This window comes from Cervus elaphus, chromosome 14, assembly GCF_910594005.1.
Source record: "Cervus elaphus chromosome 14, mCerEla1.1, whole genome shotgun sequence".
Classification (NCBI taxonomy): Eukaryota; Metazoa; Chordata; class Mammalia; order Artiodactyla; family Cervidae; genus Cervus; species Cervus elaphus.
The window spans coordinates 76,793,954-76,803,509 of NC_057828.1; positions in this window are offsets into that span (position 1 = coordinate 76,793,954).

Genomic DNA, 9,556 nt, shown 5'->3' on the forward strand with positions numbered 1-9,556 from the left:
TCTGGGCCCAAATTCTCCCCACATGGCCTCTCTCCACAGGGCTATCTGGTGATGGGTAGCTGGCTACTCCCAAGGAAAAAAGAAGAAGAAAGTGAGAACACAGGCAGGATTTAAGCTGCAGGCTTTTATAACCTAATCTAGGAAGTGATACCATGTCACTTCTGCCATTGTGAATCCCTAAGTCCACACCACCCAAAGGTACAAATTGTCTTCCCTCTTGAATGAAAAGAGGAATGGCTAAGACTTTTTAGACACGTTTTGAAAACCACCAGGATTCTTTGGTTCTAGAGGAAGCATTCTATTGTTTATGGCGAGGTACAGCCTCCAGACTCAGCAAATACATCTACTCCAGAGAGGACAATACCACCTTGTCCATCATAGAAAGGGTTTAAAGTAAACCACAGGCCACAAGTAGCTGGTTGGTTCCTATCATGTTAAAAAGAGTTGAAACAAACATTTCAGTGACTTGAGTTTAAGAGGGATTATATTTGCAATGTTAATTTGATGAATAACATTGCATTATGAAATAGTAAACATAAATTTAGTGTATTAGAAAGTTATCATTGTTCACATTAACATTTTGCTTATAAATTATAGAGTAGTGTTCTCATCAAGAATCAATCTTAAGGGATTCAAAAATACCTTTATAAACATTTTTGAGTAAGTATTGTCCAGGTGGCACTAGTGGTAAAGAATCCACCTGCCAAAGCAGGTGACACAGGTTAGATGCCTGGGTTGGGAAGATTCCCTGGAGAAGGAAGTGGCAACCCACTCCAGTATTCTCACCTAGAGAATCCCATGGACAGAGGAGCCTGGCAGGCTGTGGTCCATGGGGTCACAAAGAGTCAGACAAGACTGAAACGACTTAGCATGGAGTCTTCTCATTGTGAATCAGTCCTAAAGGATTCAAAAACATCCATATAAAAATTTTGGGGTAAGTGTTGTTAAGCTAACAGGCTTCAACATCAGGTCAAATTGGGTGTCAGTGAATACAATTCCCTATCTCACTTTCCTCATTTTGGTTTTCCATTCAGGGAGTTTTCTTTTCATGTATTCTGTGTAGCTGTAGCACATCCACAGGTTATTTTTTAAGTCTCCTCCTGTCTTTAGAGGCAGCGCGGGGCAGCGGGGACAGCAAGAGGAGCCGAACCGCCGGTCCCCCGTCCTGGCCTCACCACTCCCAGCTGGCTGGACGCCAGCCTCTCTCGTCTGTGAATCACGAATAACGGTCCCTTCCCCCAGGGTGGAAGGAAAGGTGGAGATAAACATGTGCAGGGCTTAACACAACCCCTGGCAAAGAGTAACATGTAAGCTACAATCATTACTATCAGATATCTACAATTAAAATGAAAACCAAGAAGTTAACTGTTGAGGGCCAATGTCTGTCAAGACCACCACGTATGAGTCACTGGGAATCTCGGGTTTTGCTTGTTTAACCGGTTTCGCTCCCAGAATCCCGAAGTAAGACCCAGCAGGTAAATTACTGAGCCGCTGTACTGACACCAGCACGTTCACACTAACTGTACATTTAATTTTCCTCGTTTTCTCCCTTTTGGGCCCAGGAAGTGGCGGAGGGATCTCGGGCGAGTGTGTTGAAGGAGGGGAATGACCGTGTTGGCAACAGCCAAGACAGCTGCATTTATGGTGGAAATGCTGTGACTCTCTTCCCTTCAACCAACCTGTTCTCAAAACCGAAAGGCGAATTCCGAGCCTGAGCCCAGTCCTCAGAGGCCGCGGAGACCCCGATGCCCTCGCTGCCTCCTCAGGGAGAGCAACGCGCCAAGTTTAAATAACGTGCTGTCCCCTCATTGGCTGGCGCTGCTGCTCGTTTATTGGCTCCGCGCGAAAGTGGGCGGTACCGGGCGCGCCCCCTAGTGGGGGCGGGAATTTTTAACTGGGCGATGCCCGTGCGCCATTAGTTCCTCCTAGCAGTTTGAGAGTCTCTACGCCAGGCTATCTTCCTGGGACTCGGCGATCCGAGAGAAGAGGCGGATTCTCTCTCGATCCCCACAGTTGCTCGAGGGGACGCGGTGCGCGTTCCTTCGGAGGCCGCTTGGAGCATCCGGGCGGACCCGGAGCCGTCGGTGGCGACCTGGCACCCGGGGCGCTGCTGTTGGGAGCGAAGCCCGCCAGGGCCGAGGCCGCGGGCGGGGCAGAGAGGTCCCAGGGCGGAGAAGAAGGCGGCATCCCCGCCGGTCCTGTCCCTCAGCCACTTCTAGGAGCACTTTGAGCATCTTTTTTGCAGATGTGCTCTTCTTCTGGGTAAGTCAATTAAACTTTCAGCTTCTTGGTGGCTTAGACAGTAAAGAAATGAAGTGAAAGTCGCGACCGACTCTGCGACCCCATGGACTCTACAGTCTATGGAATTCTCCAGGCCAGAATACTGGAGTAGGTGGCCTTTCCCTACTCCAGGGGATCTTCCCAACCCAGGGATCGAACCCAGGTGTCCCACATTGCAGGCAGATTCTTTACCAGCTGAGCCACCAGGGAAGCCCAAGAATGCTGGAGTGGATAGCCTATCCCTTCTCCAGGGGGTCTCCTGCATTGCAGGACGATTCTTTACCAACTGAGCTATCAGGGAAGCTGCAGACAGTAAAGAATCTGCCTGCAATGCTAGAGACAGGAGTTCCATCCTTGGAGGGAAGGTGGGAGGGAGCAATCGCTGGAGGTGGGAAAGATCTGCTGGGGAAGTGAATGGCAGCCGGCTCCAGCTCTTGCCTGAAGAATCCCATGGACAGAAGAGCCTGGCTGGCTACAGTCCATGAAGTCACAGAGTTGGGACACGACCGAGTGACTAGCACTTTTACTTAAGGAAGAAAAGAATAGTACTACATTTTGTCATGCCTTAAAAAAGAAAATAGACAAACTAAAAATTAAACACCTTTGCAGCCCCCAAACATACACCTAAGTAATGTTTATAATTCAAATCTGCTAAATTACATGTCCCCAGTCTTTTGAATTAGGCTTCCCTAGTGGCTCAGAGGTTAAAGCGTCTGCCTGAAATGCGGGAGACCTGGGTTCTATCCCTGGAAGATCCCCTGGAGAAGGAAATGGCAACCCACTCCAGTATTCTTGCCTGGAGAATCCCATGGACAGAGGAGCCTGGTAGACTACAGTCCACCGGGTCACAAAGAGTCGGACACGACTGAGCTACTTCACTCACTCACTCACTCACTCAATCTTTTGAAAGGTTTTCATTTTAATGAGAAAGTCATAACTGAAACTTCCTTTGACTCCATAGATAATGGCCAAATTAAAGAGAACAGTAAACTTATTCTTACCCCAAACTATTCTTCAACTTTGAACATCATACAAAGTCAAGGACATTTTCTAAGTCCAGATTTTTTTTTAATGAATAATAGCTGTGCAACTAATAATGAATCAGAATTAGTGGAGTGTCTTTCACCAGATATATTTGTAAAAAATTATTCAAAGACTACATTTGGAATCAAAACGTGTGCATGAGATTCACTGGACAATTTTATGTCCAGATTCTTTCATAAATGATAATTACAGACTAAATTAGGATCTAGAATCAGAGTAAATTAATCCAGTTCTATCCCCAAGTCAATGTGTAAAAGATAACATGGCATGTATATATGTATATCTCAGCAAATATGTAAATTGTCACCATCAACAAACTTCTCATCACAACCTTCTCTAGATGAGACAAAAAATGAAGTTTTACCTTGATTCCTGAATGTCAGGGTTCAAAATCTCCAAAAGCTATTTTTGAAAAACCCAAAGCTTTAGAAATGAAGTATAATTGTTACAGTTTTAAATAAACAGAACCAGAACTAAAGTTTCTGCAGTTCAGGATACCTCCAATCACAGCCGTAATAAACAACTTAAGTGCTGACTGCATGAGGTGACCTAAGATACAAGACTCTGACAGTGCCTGACACAAAATATTCAACTATTAGCCATTACTGTCATTTTTAATATTGTTTAATTCCTTTCTTCCTCTTCCAACAAGACTCTGACAGTGCCTGACACAAAATATTCAACTATTAGCCATCACTGTCATTTTTAATATTGTTGAATTCCTTTCTTCCTCTTCCAGACTCTTTTTTGTCTTATTTTCTTGTCTGTGTTCTTGGTTCTAGGCACCACCTTTCAGTTCAATCAGAGGCCGGGTTCCTGGTGTGTCGTGCCTGGTGTGTGCAGGGTCAGCTCAGGGGCGCTCCCACCGGGAGGCTGTCTGCCTTCCAGATGACTCAGCTTCCCCTCCCCCTCTCCTGGGCAGCTCATATATTCCTCCTGATGTAGCGTGCTGTGATTCTTTCTACTTCTCTGTACTAGACCCAGAACGTCCTGAGAGAAGAAAATAAGTGTTTTATAAAAATTCAAATTGCATTTCAAAACTTAATTTTAACAAATCATATTCTTTAAGAGCTTACGTTTTTAATTTATGAAGCGAGGGAAGCAGAGAGACCAGATAGGAGGCTGTCTCGTTAGTCTGAGCTGTGTGTGTCTGTGTGTGTGATGTGCTCAGTCTTGTCTGACTCTTTGCCACACCATGAACTGTAGCCCACCAGACTCCTCTGTCTGTGGAATTTTCCAGGCAAGCATACTGGAGTGGGTTGCCATTTCCTCCTCTAGGGGATCTTCCCGGCCCAGGGATCAAACCCGGGTCTCTTGAGTCTCCTGCATTGGCAGTCAAATTCTTTACCAGTGTGACGCCTGGGAAACCCTAGTCTGGGTTAGAGGTGACCAGGTTTGACCATGTTTGACCACAGCAGTGGAGGCTATGAGGAGTGGTTAAACTTGAGATGCAGTTTGCAGGTGTATCTCGAGTGTGTTAGTCACTCAGTTGTGACAGACTCTTTGTGGCCCCTTGGACTGTAGCCTGCTTGGCTCCTCTGTCCATGAAATTCTTCAGGAAAGAATACTGGAATGGGTAGCCTTTCCCTTCTCCATGGGACTTCCCGACCCAGGGATTGAACCTAGGTCTCCTGCATTGGCAGGTGGATTCTTTACCACTGAGCCACCAGGGAAGCCCAGAAGAAAGATTACACTATATTAAAGAAAGACTATAATGTATTATTTCCAATCTGCTTCTATGTTGGATGAGTTTATTACCGGTGAAGTTAGGTAAATTTCAAATTCACTCTCTTGTTACTTGTAATTAACCCAAAATTTCAGTAGATGCCATGATAACAATAGAGTGACATTCTTAATTTAGTTTTAAGTATATACATACATAATGTTACAACCTATGATTTTTACAAATAAAACCCATACTTTTACATTCTTGGAAATTTCTATCTATGCATCCTGAATCGAGGTCAAGTGGGCCTTAGGAAGCATCACTATGAACAAAGCTAGTGGAGGAGATGGAATTCCAGCTGACTTATTTCAAATCCTAAAACATGATGTTGTTTAAGTGCTGCCCTCAATACGCCAGCAAATTTGGAAAACTCAGCAGAGGCCATAGGACTGGAAAAGGTCAGTTTTCATCCCAACCCCAAAGAAAGGCAATGTCAAAGAATGCTCAAACACAGTTTGCACAGTTGCACTCATCTCACACACTAGCAAAGTAATGCTCAAAATTCCCCAAGCCAGGCTTCAACAGTATATGAACCATGAAATTCCAGATGTTCAAGCTGGATTTAGAAAAGGCAGAGGAACCAGAGATCAAATTTCCAACATCTGCTGGATCATTGAAAAAGCAAGAGAGTTCCAGAAAAACATCTACTTCTGCTTTATTGACTACACAAGAGCTTTTGGCTGTGTGGATCACAACGAACTGTGGAAAATTCTTCAAGAGATGGGGATACCAGACCACCTCATCTGCCTCTTGAGAAATCTGTATGCAGCTCAAGAAGCAACAGTTAGAACTGAATGTGTAACAACAGACTGGTTCAAAATTAGAAAAGGAGTACGTCAAGGCTGTATATTGTCACCCTACTTATTTAACTTATATGTAGAGTACATCGTGTGAAATGCTGGACTAAATGAAGCACAAGCTAGAATCAAGACTGCTGGGAGGAATATCAATAATCTTAGATATGCAGATGACACCACCCTTACTGCAGAAAGTGAATAGGAACTAAAGAGCCTCTCGATGAGAGTCAAAGAGGAGAGTGAAAAAGTTGGCTTAAAGCTCAACATTCAGAAAACTAAGATCATGGCATCTGGTCCCATCACTTCATGGCAAATAGATGGGGAAACAATGAAAACAGTGAGACTTTATTTTGGGGGGCTCTAACATCACTGCAGATAGTGACTACAGCCATGGAATTAAAAGACACTTACACCTTGGAAGAAAAGCTATGACCAACCTAGACAGCATATTAAAAAGCAGGGCTATTACTTTGCCAACAAAGATCCGTCTAGTCAGAGCTATGGTTTTTCCAGTAGTCATGTTTGGATGTGAGAATTGGACCATAAAGAAAGCTGAGCACTGAACAATTGATGCTTTTGAACTGTGGTGTTGGAGAAGACTCTTGAGAGTCCCTTGGACTGAAAGGAGATTCAACCAGTCCATCCTGAAGGAAATCAGTCCTGAATACTCATTGGAAGGACTGAAGCTGAAGCTGAAACTCCAGTACTTTGGCCACCTGATGGGAAGAACTGACTCATTGGAAAAGACGCTGGTGCTGGGAAAGATTGAAGGCAGGAGGAGAAGGGGAAAACAGAGGATGAGATGGTTGGATGGCATCACCAACTCGATGGACATGAGTTTGAGCAAGCTCTGGGGTTTGGTGATGGACAGGGAAGCCTGGCATGCTGCAGTCCATGGGGTTGCAAAGAGTCCAACGTGACTGAGCAACTGAACTGAACTGAATGTAATTTATTGTCCATACCATTTTTTTGACTTTATGCTTGAGAGGAAGAAATTGACATTGTGCATTCTATACTGAAATTGCTGAATTTTTCTCAGTAGGCAAGTGATTTTTTTTTTGAAGTTTTATTGTCTGTATAGCATCTAATTTTTGTTTATAGCAATGAAAGACTAAGACATTTAAAAATCTTTACTGATTAAGAAAATACTGCCTTTTGGGTTGTTTTTTGCTAGTAGCTAGACTTGCTAACAGGCTTTATTTAAATTTTTATATTGTTCACTCAGTCAAGAAAGAAAGATAATCTACTGTAGTTCTGCTTTCAACCAAGAGGGAAAACTCCTATGAAAGTACTTTACTTATGACTTCTTTATCAGAGGTAAAAATAGTGCAGATAAATATTTATTTATAATTTTTACTTGATGGTATATATATTTGTTGCTATGTGTAAAATATTTCAGCCTATGTAAAGGAAGAAGGAAATAGTCCAAAAACCTGCTTATTTCTAGAAATACTTATGGGGGTCTACCCAAAATAGTGCTTCTGCATCTTGCATAAATTATGGACCCTTTTTTTTTTCCTCCAATTTTGCAAAAGCCTACTTCAGAAACAAGTCTTAGAGGGTAGAGTTTTATTCTGTGAATAACATTCTATCATTGCTACAGATAACTTTTATATTTAGGATAGTTGTGGTTTAGTTCCAATTATCTAAATGAAGATTCGAGAAGGAAATGGCAACCCAATCCAGTACTCTTGCCTGGAAAATCCCATGGACCGAGGAGCCTAGTAGGCTACAGTCCATGGGGTCGCAAAGAGTCCGACATGACTGAGCGACTTCACTTCACTTCACCTAAATGAAGAGGCATAAGAGACATGGGTTTGAGCCCTGGGTGGGAAAGATCCTCTGGAGGAGAGCATGGCAACCCACTCCAGTATTCTTGCCTGGAGAATCCCATGGACAGATTCTATAGTATTTGGGGTCGCAAAGAGTCAGACATGACTGAAGCCACTCAGCACCCACACACACGCACCTAAATGAGAACAAAACAAAATTTCATCTAAACTTTGCCTTTCCTTTGCCAAAGCATCATTAAGCTTCAACCTGTCGAGCATTGTAGAAGTATTAGAAACAGGCTCTTCCTGTGGTCAGTAGTCGTGATTGATCTTTATCAAGGTACATTCAGAGAATAGTCCAATGACTTTTATATTTATGTTAGCGATGCTATTAAAGACATAGGTTGCTCTGTGTCTTCCTTCTACTGTTACTTTCCCTGAGGCTACCTCTGCTCCATGGCCACTTTCCTACAAGCCCTCTCAATTCCACGTGTGTCCTCTCTGCTCTAAAATAGGTGATGATCTACTGGACAGGCAGAAGCCATCTGCCTTCCTCACGCGCAGGAGGCTTTCAAGTCAAATTCCACCCTGATTCATAGCCTTGCTGTCAGCGTGCAGATGTTCACTCTTCAACAACCTCCATCCTCCACATTTTGAGATGCTCTTTATTTCAGGGTTTGAGGTACACAGTATTTGCCTTGCCCAAGACTCAGAATGTACACCTAAAATTTCTACATTTCTCTGTGAATTTCATGTCAAAAAATAATCTGCAAAAATGCTGAGTTAATGATATATTTGCTTTATTTTTTAGAGGAGCACACACAAATACCATTTACTTTTCAATGTGTCAAAAACGGACATGTGGATAGATGATTTTATAAGTTTAATAAAATTTTGATGGTAGAATCTAGTGGGGGAGGTTATGTTTGAAACTTTTCAAATTAAAAAATAATCAAAATAGGCAGAGGCCATCTTTATACCTTAACTGGAAGTCACTCAAATGTACAGAAAGAGTAGAATGGGTATGTAATCTGTGCCACATTAGCAAAGTGGAAAACTGCTCAGGGAAGGAGTTATTCACTACAGCCTCATACCAGGGTGAATCTCACAAGCAGAATGTTAAGTGAAAGAAGCCAGATATTTAAAAAAATACTCTAGGATTTCATATATGTAGAATAAAACTGAGGGCTTCTCAGGTGGTGCAATTGATTAAGAATCTGCCTGCTCAACACAGGAGACACAAGAGATGAGGGTTCTATCCTTGGGTTGGGAAGATTCCCTGGAGTAAGAAATGGCAACGCATTTCCAGTATTCTTGCCTGGAAAATCCCATGGACAGATGGGCCTGGCGGGCTATAGTCCATGGAGTTGCAAAGAGTCAGATATAACTGAGCACACATGCACAACAGCCATCACAAAATAAAACCAGGCAAAACTGACCTATGCTGGTAGAAGTCAAAATTGTGTTTATCCTGGGAATGGACCTTGCCAGTGACCTGGGGTGGGAGGGAGTCAGAGGGATGGTGTATCCTGTCTCTTGTTCTGGGTGCAGGTTCACATGTATGTTCAGTTAGTGAGAATCCGTTGATCTGTGTACTAATGGTTCATGCACTTTCCTATTGTATTTTAATTAAAATTTCCAAAATTGAAATAATAGGACTTCCCACCTCACAGTATTATTTTGTAGTTTAAACTAAAGCCCTTTAGAATGTAAACTCCATGAGGGCAGTCATAAGAATCTGGTTTTTTTTACTGTTACTGCTGACTTTAAAAAAATGCACAATGTGGGGGTTGCAAGTTAAGTTTTATTTGGGCAAAATGAGGACTACAGCCCAGGAGACAGCATCTCAGACAGTTCCAGGAAGCTGCTTCGAACAGGTAGAGAGGAAGGTGAGTATATATGTGATTTTTGGTGAAGGGAGAGTACATGTAATCAAG